Below are 18,011 nucleotides of genomic sequence, written 5' to 3'. Positions count from 1 at the left end.
GAACATTTTGGTGGGCCTACTATGGGCCATGCTGCCTGGAAGAGCATATGGCCTAGAGGGGTGCCAGACATGTCGATGGACAATAGTATTATACAGAAGTGCCCAAACTGTTTCAGTTCACCCTGCCTTGAGCACAATATTTGCTAGACATACTAGTCTTATTTTACCATGCTGCTGCATCTAAAGAAATACCTGCAGGCTCGATTTATTAGTTTAGTTCCGAACAACTTACTAGTGGGAGTTTATGTGGTATCTGATAGGTGTCTCTGTGTTTCCCTCAAAAATTAAAAGCTCCTGCAGTGGGCTTTAGTTCACAGTGGCCTTCTGGGGTACCTTGGCACACAGTTTGGAAACCATGAGAATTATGGTTCAGTGCTTGATCCCTAGAGTCAGTTGCTGGGGTTCAAACTGTGGCCCTCCCTTTGCTGTGTGAGCTCCGGCACATAATGAGGCCTCCCTGGGCCTCAGCATTCCTCACTGGTCATGGAGATTGTCATAGTAGCTATGTCATACAGTTGCCACGAGAGTTTAATGAGTGTAAATAAGTCCCCCAGAAAAAGGCTTAGCATCTAGTCACCAGAATGTAAGTTCCACAAGGGTACAGATTTGGATGTGTGGACTTTTTGTTGTTGTTGTTTTTAACTTTTTTCTTTTCTGTATTTTAGATAAACCACAAAAAGGGCCGCCCTGAATCTAATGTAATTAACAGGGGGCAAACCACAAAAGGAAGTAGATCTCCACAATGGGTAAAAAGCAGGAACAAGGTCTGTGCTGTCAGCTGAATTCTTGTGCCTCTCAAAATTCATATGTTGAAACATCATCCCCAAAATGATGGTATTTGGGGGGTGGGCTTTTGGGGGATGATTAGGTCAGAAGGTGGAACCCCAATTGTGAGATTAGTGCCTTTGCAAAAGACACCCCAGAGAGCCCTTCCATTCCTTCTGCCATGCGAGGGTACAATGAGAAGACAGCTACTTATGAACCAGGAAGAGGCCCTCACTAGACGCTGAACTGGCCAGAGGCAGGGTCTTGGACTTCCAGCCCCAGAACAGCGAGACATAAATTTTCTGTTGTCCATAAGCTACCCAGTCTGGGTGGGTATTCTGTTATAACAGGCTGAATGGATTAAGGCCGTCCACTTCCAGTTCCTGAATAGGAACCTCAACTTCGTTATGGGAATGAAGGAGGCAAGCAGTCCTTAGCACGCATCTGCTGCTCCTTACATGTGGCATATTATACTCTATCAGCAAGTGTTTTTGGGGTCTTCTCTGGGTATTTTATCAGTGACACCCTCCTGTGCTATATTAAAGTTTCATCAGACTAACTCAGAGTGCGGACAATGCGGGAAGAATTGGAGGAGGCAGACTGCCAGTCCTTTTCCCATTGGCAGAGACAGCCATCGTAATGCAGTAAGGCATTTCTCTTCCCCTGACCACGTTCGGCTGGATTACTTTCCCATGGCCTTTCCTTCTCAATACAGCCCTCTCCGATGAAGTTCCTGTGGCAATCCTGCTTCTCTCCAAATAATTGGCTGTTTTGGTTTTTATTTTTTTAGATTATTTTTAAGTCTACAATTCACAAGGTTGTGCAACCATCACCGCTATTCCAGAACATTTTTATCATCCCCAAAGAAATCCCATGCCCATTCAATGGTGGGCACTTCCCACTGCCTCCTTCCCCCAATCTCTGACAAATATTAATCATTTCTGCTTCTATAGGTTTGCCTATTATAAACATTTCATTTAATGGAATCACATTATATATGGTCAGTTGTGACTGACTTCTTTCACTTAGCAAAATGGTTTTAAGGTTCATCATTTTTATTGCTCATATTAGTACCTCGCTCGTTTTTATTGCTGAATAATATTTAATTACATGGGTAAACCACATTATGTTTATCTATTCATCAATAGATGTACATTTAGGCTGTTTCCACTTTTTGTTTATTATGAAGAATGCTGCAATGCACATTTGTGTCTGGTTTTTTTGCGAGCATATATTTTCAAGTCTCATTCATATTTCTCATATTTTATTCTGAAATGTCAATTCAGTACCTAAGACTGGAATTGCTGGGTCATTGTAACTCTATGCTTAACATCTGAGGAACTATAAAACTGTTTTTGAAAGCAACTGAACCATCTTACATGAGCACCAACAATGTATGAGGATTCCAATGCTTTCACATCCTTGTCAACACTTGTTATTGTCTGTTTTCTGTTTTTGTTTTTTTTTAATTACCGCCATCTCAGTGAGAGTGAAGTGGTATCTCAGCTGTGGTTTGATTTGCATGTTCCTGACAGTTAATGATGGTGAGCATCTTTTCATGTGCTTATTGGCCTTTTCTTTGGGGAAAAGTCAATTCAAATCTTTTGCCTCTATTTAAGTTGGATTATTTGTCTTTCTATTGTTGAGTTGTAAGAATTCTTTATATATTCTTAAATCAACTCTCATTAGATATATAATTTGCAAACATTTTCTATGTGTGGCTGAACTTTTCTCTCTTTTTTTTTTTTTTTTGCTGGTGTCTTTTGAAGTACAAAAATTTTAATTTAGTTTTGATTAAGTCCAATTTAATCCATTCTTTCTCTCGTTGCTGGTACTTTTGGAGTGAAATCTGAGAAACTGTGGCCTAACCCAAGATTTACTTTTATGTTTTCTTCTATTTTATAGTTTTAGCTCTTACATTTAGGACTTTGATCCATTTTGAATTAATTTTTGTATATAGTATGAGGTAGGGGTCCAACTTCATTCTTTTCATGTGGCTATTACTGGGCAGTTGTCCCAACACCATTTGTTGAAAAGACTATTATTCTCCTCATTGAATTGTCTTGGCATTCTTGTTGAAAATCACTGGGTTATAAATGTAAGCTCTCAATTCTATTCCATTCATCAATATGTCTATCCTTATGCCAGAACCACACTGACTTGATTTATGCAATTTTGTAGTAATTTTGGAATTGAGAAGTGTTAGTCCTTCAACTTTTTTCTACTTTTTAAAGATTGTTTTGACTATTCTGGGTCCTCTAAATTTCCATATAAATTGTAGGATCAACTTGTAAATTCCTGCAAAAAAAAAATGGCCTCCAGGATTTTTAAAAAGGAATTAAGCTGATAAATTTGTATTGCTATAGATCAATTTGAAGAATATTGCCATCTTAACACCATTAAGTTTTCCACTGAGATGTTTTTCCATTCAGCTAGGCCTCTTTCATTTCTTTCAACAATGTTTTATGTCATAGTTTTCTGTGTTCACACTTTGCATGTCTTTTTAAAAATTTATTCCTAAGTACTTTGTTCCTTCTGATGCTATTGTAAATGGAATTGTTTTCTTAATTCCATTTTCAATTATTCACTGTTAGTATAGGGAAATAGAATTGATTCTTGCATATGCATATTGATCGTGTATCCTGCAATCTTGCTGAACTCATTTATTAATTCGAATAGATTTTTTTTTTGCATGTGTATGAATTCCTTAGGTTTTTCCATGTATGAGATCCTGTCATCTGTGAATAAACAATTAGTTTTTGAACTTGTCAATCAAAAGTCCTGCCTGCATTGGAGTGGAGGAAGTCTTGCCAGTCAGTGTGCAGCAAGACATCCATCTTGTTATTCAAGAAAAAAGGAAGATTTCCATCTTGGAGTATTTGCTGGAATATTCCATTAAGCAGATGTTTTTGAACAGAGGACATTTTGCTGAAGGGGTCATTTGCAATGTCTGAAGGCGCTTTTGGTTGTCACAACTTGGTGGGGGAAGGGGTTTGTGGGGTGGAAGGAGTTGATATTAGCACCTAGTACATAGAAGTTAGGAGGTTGCTAAGCATCCTATAGTACACAGGATAGCCTCCTCCTCCCCCACTCCCAAACACGGAATATTGACCCAAAATGTCAATAGTGCTGAGGTTGAAAACCTTGGACTAAAGGAATAGCTTCTAAAAATGGTTTCTCTCCCTTGTGCCTGAGCTAGTCTTCTCAAATCTGCAGGATTCTAAAGAAGTTTGGGGAATGATTTCACATCCCACAGGGACTGCCTAACAGAGATGGAGACGGTTTCCTAGGCTGTAGGTCAGCAAGTCCATGAACATTTGGACCAAGTAGTCCACAATCTTCAACAAGACAGAGATCGACACTAAGCACAGAACACATTGCAGCTGCCCCCAGTGCCAGTATTGTGTGTAACCATTACTATTGGCACCAACAGGGGATGTTAGGCTTTGTGGAGCTTGATGCTTATACAATTGGGGGGGGGGACTCTTTAAGAAAAAGAATACATGGCCTGACCTATGGTGGTGCAGTGGATAAATCATCGACCTGGAAATGCTGAGGTTGCCGGTTTGAAACCCTGGGCTTGCCTTGTCAAGGCACATATGGGAGTTGATGCTTCCAGCTCCTCCCCCCTGTCTCTCTCTCCTCTCTCTCTCTTCTCTCTCTGTCTCTCTCTCTGTCTCTCTCTCTGTCTCTCTCTTTCCCTCTCTCTCTCCTCTCTAAAGTGAATAAATAAAAATAAATTTAGAAAAAAAAGAAAGAAAAAGAATACAGCATCATACACAGGACTTGGAAGGTGCAAGTTTCAGGGCCCTGAAATGGAAGTGTCTTCAGCTTTAGGACAAACCTTCCCCAGAGCAGAGGTGGTACGGACTGCAGCGGGACCTCCTGTGAATTGTTTCATCCCTCCTGCTTTTCTGAAGAGCACCTTAGCAAATTTGCATTCAGTATAGTGTTATATTTTCTGACTCATATGTTAAAACTTTTGTGGGGGGAAGACCATCTAAAGTTCTCCAGTACGGCTTTGAGATTGGAGTTGACAGTTGCAGAGAGATAAGCAACAGTCCTAGACACTTAAAAGCAGGTGCTAAGTGGTTAGTCAAGATAACAAATGGCCCTGATAATCCATATTTCCAAATGTTGCAGGGTGAATTTAGTACTTAGGAGGTAGACTTTGCACGTACAAATGAGGCAGGTAACCCATATTGCAATAAAAGCAGTAAAATGTACCCTTTTATTGTTTCAAAGCAATTATATAATAATATATAAATACTAGTTCACTATTTATATAGAACTATATAAATATTAGTTCACATTTATATAGCACTTTAAATCGGCCTTTAATTATTACTTTTAATGTGTCTGGTGGGGCCAGTCCTGGTTGTTTTTAGCATCATTTCAAAACTGAGGGAAAGAGGGAGAGGCTCCCAAAAATGGCGCAGAGGCAGGAAGAGAGGAATGCCCTGGGAGGGACTCGGAGGAGCAGGAATATTGGAGAAGGCCGAAGGAGGATACAACTGGAAGGGCTGCAGTGGTGAGCATCACAGAGAGCTAGATTCCTGGGCAGTGGGGAGGAGGTATCCTGCAGAGCTTGACAGAGAGAGGGTTAAAATTAATAAAGGGGCATATTACTTGTCTCACTTATAAATAAGCATATGGAACAGGCAGAGAGAATATCTGGCCAAATGAACAATTGACCATGCCATAACTATCATAAAGGTGTAGAATTCCCTCCATCAGTGTCAGAGAGGAAATCCAGGCTCTCTGGTTGCAAATCCCCTCAGTGTCACTGTCCAGGGAGGGCAGGCAGTGGACCTGAGCCAGGACAGCATATGTCACATCTGTCTCCCGGACCGGTCAGACACGGGTGGATTTCAGCAAACCGCTGACCTCCTTCCTGGTCAATCCAGAACCGACTGAACACGTAGCTCTTTCTGAATGGTTGAAATTCCAGAAGTCTATTCATGTTTAGAAAATAATAATGGCAGGCATTTAGTACTCCATAAGTGTTAGACATTGTTTCATTTAATCCTTACAATGACACGGTGAGATAAGTACTAATTTGACAGATGAGAAAACTGAGACTCAGAGAGGGTAGGTAGCATGCCCAAGGTCACACAGCTAGTCCATAGTGGGTTCCAGACCTGAAACCCATACAGTCTGCCTGGCTCCGTGGTCTGTGCCATCCTCTCTTCTCTAGAATGCTATATTAAGAGCCTTTAAAATGCTCCCTCATTTTGTTATTTACTAATAAAATACCAACGAATATTTAAGTATTTTGGTAGCATTAGAGAAACGGACAATGAGCAAGCTGTTTTCAGAGATGGAAGAATAACTTCTATATTTTTGCCTCCAGGATCACCCACACACTGTATGCTCTTTCATATTCCTAAATTGCTTTGGAACTTATTATTGTGCTTGTTATTTTTCTCAGTTAGAGTTGGTTGGCATTTCTGGGGCAAGTCCAGAAAACACTTCTGTTTTCCTCCATTGATTTGTGACCTACCTGAGACAGCGACCTTTGAAAAAAAAATCATCGTCTTGTGCCTCGCATAGGTTGGCATTCAGTAAATGTTCATTGAATGAAAGCAAAGTATTAGTGGAGATTTCATGAAACCTTACTGCCTGTTTCATCAACGTATATGGAGTAGTTTAATGTAGTGGAACATTTTTGACGGGCTGCTAGTAGAAAACCACCTTTCTTACCATTTCTCACCCGTTCACCATCTGCCCCCCCACACACACCACTCACACCCTCTCCCCACACTCTCCCCACTCCCCACACACTCCCGCCCCAGCTCCACCACTATGTGTAAGGCAGGGACATTTTGATGGAGTGCCGAGATATTCCTGTTTCATGAAGGACAGGTTAGACACAGCAGGGTCTCAGTCACTTGGGTTACACTTGCATTTTTTTATAACTTAATTAAGACCGTTGAAATGCATTCACCTCTACACCATCACCTCAAATCGCTATCGTACTTGAATGCTTATGCTTTTGTGTGGTGGTGTGTATGTGTGTATACATTTTTGGCATGTCTGAATCTAGCAGCAACCTTTTAATTTGCTGTTTGAAAACTGCCACGCTCCGGTAAAAAGCAGAACACCTCATTTACGAGCCTGTGAGCAAAGTCAAAGTCAAAGGCCCTGGGAACTCTCAAGCGCCGATGCTGGCTATGTAAACTGGCAAACCCACTTTGGAGAGTGGTTTGGCAGCATCTGCTAAAGCCGAACATAGGCATAATCATACACCACATTGACATCCGTCAGCCTAGTGACACAATTTCCTCCACACACCCATGCTAGGACCCACTCCGGCCGTCCTTCCTTTGTGACCTCTCAGGCCTGGTTGTGACACCAGCCTCCAGCTGTGTCCCTTTCAGCAGCGGGCCTTAACCCTCCTCAGCCTGTCCCAGGCACGCACACAACTGGGAGCCTCAGTGGGGAAGATTAAGGGGCTGGAGTAGCTTCCTGTCCCCGAGCTTCCTAAATGCCACGTGATGTTCCCACTGCCCCTCCAGGAACTTTCCAGCTCTGGACCGCTCAGGATGACCTTGCCCTCAGTATCTAGCACTATGAAGCCCAACATAAACTGGCTTAGACAGTGGAGGTGACTCACTGGTTCTGGTAACCAGCGTAGGCTTCAGGCACAGTTCTAGCAGAGCTCCGGTTCAGTTTCTCCGGAATCTCTCAACCCTGTGCTCTGCCAGTTGGTTTTATCCTCGGGCAGAAGGCCCTTGTGGTCGTAAGATGCTTGCCAGCATCAACTGAGCTACATGCTTCCTTGGCAAGTGAGGGGAAGAGAGCAGGCCTCTATCCAGACAACCGCCGAATAAAAGCTCGGAGCTTGAAGCCTGGATCTTCTGGGTCCAGCTCCTGAGCCACTCGTTTTGGTAGCAGGACCCCACCTGCCTGCAGAGTTGAAGCCCCGAGCCCTCGTCAAGCAAACAGGACAAAACGGACCAACACGAGTCCTGTTGCTCCTTCTGCCAGAGTAACGGGTGCTTCTTCTTACTCCGCTTATCAAACAGAAGGATTCACTCAGGTGGCCCATCCCAGGACAGCAGAACAGGAAGGCTCCAAAGTGAGTTCGCGTCCTCATGAGATTCAGAAACAGCTCTGGTTGGCGATTTTAAATTCCAGCTTTCCTCCTAAAACATAAAACGGTCCGCCTCACCACCGTACCAGACTGTACCACCCACCCCCTTCTCCGGGAAATCTGAGGACATTTGGTGAGAAGAGGTGACCGCATGTCACGGCATCTGCAGCACTGCATTCAGAGATAACAGTGATGCCTCACTTGTGAGTTAGCATTTTGCAGTTTCCAGTGGGTTTGCACGCGCGGCCTCTCATTTCATCCCTGGGAGCTGGGGACCATCTGCACCGTTAGCGCCCACCTGCAGGTAAGGAAATCTCTTTGAATAACTGACTTAACAGCTTTTAAGTGCTAGAGCTGGCTTTGGGATCGAGGTCATTGGATGTTGAACTTTTGTAGGGTCCTTTCCTCTGATCAGTCTTTTAGAGCGGAGCACAGAGGAAGGAGAAATAAGAAAAGCAAAGTTGATTGTGGTTCAGAAGGGGGCAGACTGAGTAAGGGTTGTCAGAAAGGGGGGTCCCTCTGCTGCACAACTTCGTGTCAGCAGGAGAGAGAAGACAAAAAGATGTCACCCTTTGTTCCTGCCCTCCCCCCCCCTTTTTTTTTTTTGGTTTTCTTTCCCAATTTCCTTTTTCTTAACTGTGTTTCTTTCTCAAATTCCCTTCTCTGGTACAACTTTCTCAAACCCGGTATCAAACACTTCCCAGGCCCAGGCTCCACTCAAGAAGCGACCCTGAAAGGGAATCGGGGGCTGGGGGCCGTACTGAGGGGACAGGGTGAAGAAAGGAGGTGCGCAGGATTGGGGAAGGGGGGTAGGCAGGGGCTGGTAAAAGAAAGAGGTTGGCTCTGGTTCCAAAGATTAATTGTCGTCTAAAATGTTAGATTACTTACTACATACGTTTTTAAAGGGCAATGTGACCTTCAACTGCAGATGGGAGGGGACAAACACTGGGAAGGCTGAACCTACAGACTGAAGGCTTTTGTTAAGTATTTTCAAGTGTAACTGGAGACCGTCAGGCACTATGAAACATATATGTATGTGTATGTGTGTGTATATGTGTGTGTGCGTGTGTGTATGTGTATATGTGTGTGTGTTTATGTGTGCGCGCACGCGTGTGTGTATGTGTGCGTGCATGTGTGCGTGTGTGTGTGTGCGCGTGTGTGTGCGCGCACGCGTGTGTGTATGTGTGTGCGTGCATGTGTGTATGTGTGTGTATGTGTGTGTGCGTGCGTGCATGTGTGTATGTGTGTATGTGTGTGTATGTGTGTGTGTGTATGTGTGTGTATGTGTGTGTGTATGTGTATGTGTGTGTGTATGTGTGTGTGTATGTGTATGTGTGTGTATGTGTGTGTGTATGTGTGTGTATGTGTGTATGTGTGTGTGTGTATGTGTATGTGTGTGTGTGTATGTGTGTATGTGTGTGTGTGTATGTGTATGTGTGTGTGTGTGTGTCTATTGGGCTGTTGTGACAGGGAAAGGGATTTGTCACACTGTGGCCTGGGAGGGACAACACAGGTTGCAGACTGGTGGCTCACAGGCCAAACATGGCCCACAGACAGGACTTTCTTGCTTTTCATTGTCTGGGAGAACAGTGCTCTCCAGCTCGCTGGTCCCCATCCGAACGCAGTCCATGCAGGTGCACGCACGCACGGCTCTCTTCTCTCACTGCTGCCCATGCCTGGCCCCGAGGGCTTCTGAGTTTGAGACCTTTAAGATTTAAAAAAGGGAGAGAGTCAGGAACTATGTGAAGCGCTACAGATGTTGGCAAAAGCATGGTGGGGTGAAAATTACAGAAAGGTAAATAAATCTCGCTATAAAATCAAGGGGAAGAGTCCTTCCCGGACAGTTCCTGGAATCTGGGTCCGTTTTCTGAGAGGCACAGTTAGCCTCCCCCTGGGTCCAGCTCTGGAGGAGAGGGGCCGAGCGGCAGGACCCTGCCAGGTGGCGTTCACAGGGCTGTTTGTTCTGTGGCTCCGGGAACTCCACTGCATCAGCAAATCAGATTATGTCGGACAACCGGCTGAAACGCAATGCGATTAAAATCATTACACACAGGAGACAAAGAGCATGATGAAAGCAAAAGAGTCACCTTTCCACGTGATACGTGATGCAGGTGCTCCCCCTTCCACCCCTAAATCCAGAGAAAGAAGATGCACAGTGAAGGGTAAGTCAAGAACCAGCTGAGAGCAAAACACGGTATCTTTTCCAAGTCTTCCTTCTCTATAAAGTTCAATATCAAAATAAGGCATTTGGCAACAGCAATGAAAAGACTTTCCAAAGGACCAAGAAAGGGAAAAAGACAAGCCAGGAGCCTCAATACCTGATGGAGACTCCAAGCCTGCTTCCTCATCGGTACCCCGCCCTGAGCCTCAGTCCCCTGTCCTAAATCCATTTGAGGTTGAGGATGCTTTAGCCCCTCTCTCTGAGCGTCTGGGTGGTATGTGGGTGCGGCCGTACCAATGGCCAAGAGCCCAGCTTTCCCCCTAGATTCCAAGGGAGAGAAGAAAAATGAACGATTGCACCCACATTCAAGTATGGATCTTACTTTAGGATAAGGACCCTGGAGTCAGGCAGTCCTGAGTTCAAATCCTCGCTCTAGCACTTATTAGCTTTGTGGACCTCAGAAGTTACCTTATTTCCCCAGGTCTTATTTTTTTCTTATCCAGAATTTGGGCATGATGCATTCATCTATCTCAGAGGGTTTAAAAACTGATCTATGTTAATACAATGCCTGACACAACGGTAGGCACTCGATGAGTATTCCTGAAAATAGCCATCATGATGAACTTGAACATCTGTGAAAGGAAAAGGTGTCCCAGTCAGTCAGATGAAAGGAGAGCCAGTGTCAAATCTCATGTCATGGCTGAATGCCTTTCTGCTTATCTCTGTCCAGCTGAACGGCTTTGTCCGCATCAGCAGAGGCTAGGAAACCGGCGCCATCAAAACCAATGAGACAAGCATTTTGTAAGTGCCTGTTAGGGTCGGAGTGCGGTTAAACTGTGCTGGACCTGAGAAGAGGTCTCGGTAAGGCTGGGCTATAGATGATGGAAGATGATCTGTCACTGATGCTACATAAAAGAACAGTAACAAATTGTTAGAAGTTGCTTCAATGTGGAAAACTGAAATCTTGCCCTGCCTGGTTGGTTAGCTCAGCTAGTTAGAGAGCTGTCCTGATAAGCCAAGGCTGCAGGTTTGATCCTCAGTCAGACACACACAAGAATCAACCAATGAATGCATAAGTAAGTGGAACAACAAAGTGATGTTTCTCTCTCCCCCTTCCTCTCTTTCTAAAGTCAATCAGTAAATAACATTAAGAAAAGAAGAAAAAAAAAAACGGAAATCTTAGTGCATTGCCTTATCACAGTGCCGAGATATCCCTTGCACGACCGTATCAAGCACTACACGCAGGCACAATGGAAAATAGTCTTCTTAGGAAGACTCAGATCAGTGGCCTCCAAACTAATGCATTCATCCCAAGATGGGGGGTTAGACAATACTCAGGGTGTGGGATAAAGATATGATACCTGTCTGACCTGCGGTGGCGCAGTGGATAAAACATTGACCTGGAACACTAAGGTCGCTGGTTCGAAATACCAGGTTTGCCTGGTCAAAGCACATATGAGAGTTGATGCTTCCTGCTCCTCCTCCTTTCTCTCTCTCTCTTTTCCACCTGTCTCTCTAAAATTGAATAAATAAAATCTAAAAAAAAAAAAAAAAAGATATACCTTCCATTTCTGGGGTTTTGGGTTTGGGTTTTTTTTGTATTTTTTCTGAAGTTGGAAACGGGGAAGCAGTCAGACAGACTCCCACATGCGCCTGACTGGGATCCACCCGGCATGCCCACCACGGGGCAATGCTCTGCCTATCTGGGGCATCGCTCTGTTGCAACCAGGGCCATTCTAGCACCTGAGGCAGAGACTATGGAGCCATCCTCAGTGCTGGGCCAACTTTGCTCCAATGGAACCTTAGCTGTGGGAGAGGAAGAGAGAGACAGAGAGGAAGGAGAGGGAGAGGGGTGGGGAAGCAGATGGGTGCTTCTCCTGTATGCCCTGGCTGGGAATCGAACCCGGGACTCTTGTACGTCAGGCCAATGCTCTACCACTGAGCCAACCAGCCAGGGCCACCTTCCATTTCTGTTTTTAAAAATCCATCTTCTTAAAGTTTCAGACTTATTTTATAATATACATACTCTATTTGAATAGGAGTGCCTATATGTTATTTATAAATGAAAATGTAAATATTCATGGGATCAGGTTTAAATTTGTTATTCATGGGGTTCTTGATTAAAAAGGTCTGGGAACCACGGGTCTAGAGAAGAAGGACCAGTAAACCAGCAGTCAAAATCTAATACAGAGGGAGCTTGGCTGAAACACAGATGAAATGCATGTAGATCAGCACAGAAGACTTCTCAGAGGAGGTGACAGGCAGAGCTGCTAAAGTGTTTGGTGTGGGGAGAGTAGAAGGTAGGAAGAGGGAAGACTGTTTCTGGCAGGCGACACAACACATGCAAAAGCAAGGTGGCCAGTGTGTGTACAGTGAGTGCATTTGGAAAACTATAATAATTTGCTCCATCTTGAAATGTCAGGATACGAGAGGGAACTACAGGAAGGCAGGGAGGCTTTCGTAAGGATCTATTATGATGGTCTTCGAGTAGGAAGCTTGTTCTGATGGCAAAGGTCGGTGCTGAGGCATCCTAGCAGGGGAGGTAAGACCAGAAAGCATAGTTCCCAACTTGGTCCTCCAGCCCAGTCTGCATTGACACTTGTCTGAGTCTTAGAGGAAAGAACTGTAACAGTGTGAGCTGGTGAAACCTCAAAAAGTTAGGATAAATCAAACATGCTAGCAAATCTTCCACACTGGGCATTGCTGGGTGAGCATCAATAATGCCTAAGGACGTGCCCTGGCTGGGTAGCTCAGTTGGTTAGAGTGTTGTCCCAAAATGCCAAGGTTGTATAGATTTGATCCACAGGCAGGGAACATACAAGAGTCAACCAATGAATGCGTAAATGGGTGGAATAACAAACTGATGTTTCTCTTTCTCTCTTCTTCCTCTCTCTCAAATCAATCAATCAATCAATCAAAAAAAAAAAAAAGCTTAAGGACATTTTCCTGGGCAAAAAGCTTGTGTGGTCTTTTTCAATTAGTGCCTTAGTGACTCTATTATAGCCAACAGCAACAAGAGTTATCACTTGAGAGGCCCTGACTGGGTAGCTCAGTTAGTTGGAGCATCGTCCTGATGTGCCAGGTGGTGGGTTTGATCCCTAGTCAAGAAATGAATGTACATCTAAGTGGAACGAGGGTTGATGTCTCTCTCTCTCACTCACTCTCTATCCCTCAAATCAATAAATTAAAAAAAGAAAAGTTATCACCTGAGGGAGCCAAAGCTGGAAAGGTGGAACACGTCAGCACCAGAGTGGCCAGAGGGCAAGAACAGCACGTGGAGTCCACTGAGTCACACTGGCAGGCTCTGAGAACCAATTCAGGAGGACCCTACAAAGCGTCTGATGCTCCCTTACGCGTGGAGAGACTGTACCTGTCCTACTCAAATTGTATCTCTTGTATCTTGCATAATGGATCAGGGCTGCAGGGTTGTACAAATCCTTGGGTCACCATCCACGCAATTGCCTACATAAACAACACCTTCTGGAGTTATGCACCAGGAGCCTTGCATAGATCTTCAATCAAGGTATGTTCAAGGAACTAATAAAATACCAATGGCTTGACTGTTCTTATGCCCTTATTTCAATCTGAGGCTGAGCTGGCCACATCCCATCAGATTTGGGTTGGAGCTCTCATCTGGGAAGCAGTGTGACAGATCTGTGATGCTCAAATAAAACCGTAGTCATCGGCTGGGCATTTTATTCATTGAGTCCGGAAGAAATCTTGCAAGGAACTGGAAAGGCAATGCCCTGACTCTGTAGATAGCCAGGAAGGCAGAAGAAGCCAGGTGAGGAACTGAGGGGTAATGCCCATGAGGATTGGTCACTAGTGGCATCGAACCAGCGAACCCCTGTTACTCATTCTAGGGCCAACACTTAATTCTAGGCAGAATGAGACTAGGGGTGAAAGTAGGAATTAATCGTCAAAGAGCAAATAAAGCTGATTCATTTCTGAGCTGGGATAAAAATCAATACAAAGAACTCGACTTGGTTGCATAAATATTAAACAAGAAAATCTGGAATAGACATTGTCCTCCCTGGAAGAAGGTGAGGCCTAAAGAAAACATCCCATTGAGACAAAGGCCGCTGTTGGCCTGAGTCTTCAAGAGCTGGGGAGTGTCTGACCTTCTTATAAATGGTCATAGACCAGCATGAGCTGAAGAAGACCTGGGTTCATGATCTGCCCAGTCTACGCAGTGGTGGCGGTAAAAGGAATGCCTCAAGTCACCTAAGATCCTGTTTCCAACCAGGAAAGGTCCCTTAAAAGGCACCTGCAGAATGACCCAGAAAACCTAAGAAAGATAGAGTTGATGGCAGTATGGAGAGTTAAATTCAAAATAGAATCCAATGTGCATACACATCCTCTTGTAGTACTAACAGATGTCCATGCAGGGCACAGGAAGTGCATGGTTTTGATTATCCGTGTATCCCTAGATTAATGGAATCCTGTATGTAGAGGCCAGACAACTGCATGAAGCAGAACCCTTTGGTGGCTTCGACTGGCTCCATTAGACTAATGGATTTACACCTTCTTGGCAGCTGGAATTTAAGTAATGACCCTGTTGGATTTGGGGAAACTGACATTGGGTATCAAATCATTTGTAATGCTAAGCACCAAGCTATAGGGCCGCTCTACGTCCTAACTTTGTCTAGGTCAGCACACTGGGAGGTACAGTGCCCTGGGCACAGGCAAATTGTTTCCAAGAAAAGGGAAGTCTTAAACCCAGGGAATGCTTCTAATCCATTATCATATCCTCCTAACTCCTCAGTTCTCTCACTGTCCCTTTCCTTTGAAGTATTGTTACTACCCAAATCAGGCAGTCAAAAGTTTTTCATAAACACAGAGGTGTATCAGCCATCACTTTCTCTTGGACATAACAGGTTGAAGTGTTTGTTCTATGTTTTTATAGCCTTGTGTTGACTTTCTTTGAAGGGAAACCCTTGAAACAAACATTTTTAGTACATAATGATAAGCATGCCATTGTAAAGCAACTTTTCTTTCTTTTTTTTTTTTTTTTTGAGAGGGGGACAGACAAGAACAGACAGACAGGAAGGAATGAGAAGGGAACAGACAGAGATGAGAAGCATCAATTCTCTGTCATGGCACCTTAGTTGTTCATTGACTGTTTTCTCATATGTGCTTTGACTGGGGGGCTCCAGCCAAGCCAGTGAGTGCTTGATCAAGCCAGCGACCTTGGGCTTCAAGCTGGCAACCTTTGGGCTCAAGCCAGCGACCATGGGGTCACGTCTATGACCCCACGCTCAAGCCAGTGACCTCAAGGTTTCAAACCTGGGCCTTCTGAGTCCCAGGCTGACACTCTATCTACTGTCACACCACCTGGTCAGGCTAAAGTAATTTTTTGAAAAAAATTTGCCTGTGGTTACTATATCTTTGTCCTTTTACTGTCTATTGCTGCCTTACCGAGTGCACTAGGAGTACAGACAGAAGACTGTGTATGCTGGGGAAGAACTCACTCCAGGCTCCGGCTCCAGTTCAGGTCATCCTTACCGCATCTACAAAATCAGTGGGTCTGATGGCCAGAACATCTTCCAGATGTAAAAGATCATGATTATGTTCCTAATAGAAAGACGTAAAATGCCTGGACTTTTACAAAAACAAGTATGATTAGCATGTCACCTAAGCAGAGCTTCAGTTCCTACATGAAGAATTAATAGAGTAGGTCATTTCATGCAAGAGAAACTAAGTCCCTATAAAATACTAGTCATTGCCCAAGGTAAAGGAACAATTTTAATCTTAAAAATCAAAATCTTGATTCCTTTTATGTTATTTTGTCTCATTTACTATGAAAATCTATTTATTAAACTTGGCCTATCAAGGTTTTATTTTAGGAATGGTGAAACTGATAGCAGGTAATGGAAACCCAGTCCCTTACTTCCTTCATCTTTCACCTGCATGTTTCTGGCACTTTCCACCTCTGAGCTCTCTTGCCTGAACTACTTCTGTTCCTCTCCATGCCTTTTCTGGAGTTAATTCCCCATTGACAGTTTTTGCTCCAGAGGACAGGGCTGCTACTTCTTCAAAGCTCCAGGTGCTTCCTAGAAACTAAGGTGACCAACTGTCCTCCTTTAAGGAGGACAGTCCTTCTTTTGTAAGTTCTGTCCTCCCTCAAAAAGTGTCCTCCTACATGTCCTCCTTTTTTTTTTTTTTTTTTTTTTGTATTTTTCTGAAGTTGGAAACGGGGAGGCAGTCAGACAGACTCCCGCATGTGCCCGACCAGGATCCACCCGGCATACCCACCAGGGGGCGTTGCTCTGTTGCAACCAGAGCCATTCTAGCGCCTGAGGCAGAGGCCATAGAACCATCCTCAGTGCTGGGGCCAACTTTGCTCCAATGGAGCCTTGGCTACGGGAGGGGAAGAGAGAGACAGAGAGGAAGGAGAGGGGGAGGGGTGGAGAAGCAGATGGGCACGTCTCCTGTGTGCCCTGGCCGGGAATCGAACCCAGGACTTCTGCACTCCAGGCCAACGCTCTACCATGGCCTCCTTTTTGATACTGGAAGACTAATCTGTAAATGTCCATATTCGATCGATGCAGGGTCAATCCATTGTGTGTGATGTGACGTATTTGTATCTAAATAAGTACTTTTTTCTTACAATTATTATTTAAAATTAATAGGCACATAAGCATAATATACAATATAAAATATTACAAATGTTTTTATTATGCGTGTATCATATTATAATGTATTATTATTGCAATGAATAAAATGTTTCTTTTATTTACGATACTGTTTTCTGCCATTTATTTTTGTCCTCCTTTTCATTGTAAAAAAGTTGGTCACCTTATAGAAACTGCATGCTAGGGGTGCCAAACGCTCATCTCTAGGGGGACACTGTGTGGGCACCTGTGTGGCCGAGGCCTTTGCACTGCCTTTCCCTGTCTGATCACTCGGTTGGGTGTGTGTCTGCCAGATATTCTGCCTGCTCCCAGCTAAAGCCTTTCCAGACGGGGCAGCTGAATGCACAGCACAGCTGCCAAAATTCTAATTCAAGATCTAGAATTCTAATTCCTGCTCTTTAGACCCTTGTTTGGCCCTGGCTCGTCTCCTGCCAACAGGGTCCTTGGCTCATTATCAGGCCCACCCAGGCCTCCCTGCCAAGCGGGCCCAGGAAACTGTTCTTGGCACCAAGCTGAACTTCAACAACACAACTGCCCCAGCCTCACCAAACCCAGCTCTCACCTCAGCACAAGTCTGTCACCTTTGTGAGCTGGGAGACAGAAGAAACGAGAGAGAGAAGAAGCCATGTCATGGCTGAGGGAACTCATCACGCCCAATCATTGCGACTGTAAAACTCTGCTGTGCCTTTATTCTAAATACAGAAATGAAAAGGCTTAACAATCCTATTATTAGAAATAACACTATAGATGAATACAGTTTATGGAGAGGAGAAGACTATTTCTCCATGCATCTGCACCAGATGATGAGTGAAATCTGTCCAAAGGAAAAAATGCTAAACACGATATACCTGGCATTAACTAAAAAAGGCATCGTTGGATCATGAACTGCTGAAAATGTAATGTTCTTGAGACACGTAGAAAAACGCTACAGAAGAACACATGCTTAACAGGTAAAATTTGACTGCAGTGGGGTGGGGACAAGGAGGTAATTGATTTTTAGGAAAATACTAGTTTTCAGCAGAGCTACTAAATTCAACTTAAGTGCTTAAGTGGTCAAACATTATGTTTGGAATGCTTAGGGGATGGTGCAATCTTGATTGATTGGAGAATCCCTTCTCTTTTAAATGAAGAGTAAATATGTCCCTTGACCCTGTTCCCATTCCTTCTAGCCTTAACCTATGCACTGTCCTTTCTCCGCTGACAGTTTGCTCCCAGGGAGATAGATGCGTTAATTCCCAGACCTGAGATAGGGCAGTGGGGGGCTGTATTCTGGGGAAATAAAATCATTTTAGCTTTTGTTTTCCCAGAAGTATCAGGGAATATAACAAAAGTGGTGCATATGTAAAACACACGC

This window comes from Saccopteryx bilineata, chromosome 7, assembly GCF_036850765.1.
Source record: "Saccopteryx bilineata isolate mSacBil1 chromosome 7, mSacBil1_pri_phased_curated, whole genome shotgun sequence".
Lineage (NCBI taxonomy): Eukaryota > Metazoa > Chordata > Mammalia > Chiroptera > Emballonuridae > Saccopteryx > Saccopteryx bilineata.
Note: the sequence above shows the minus strand (reverse complement) of the source record.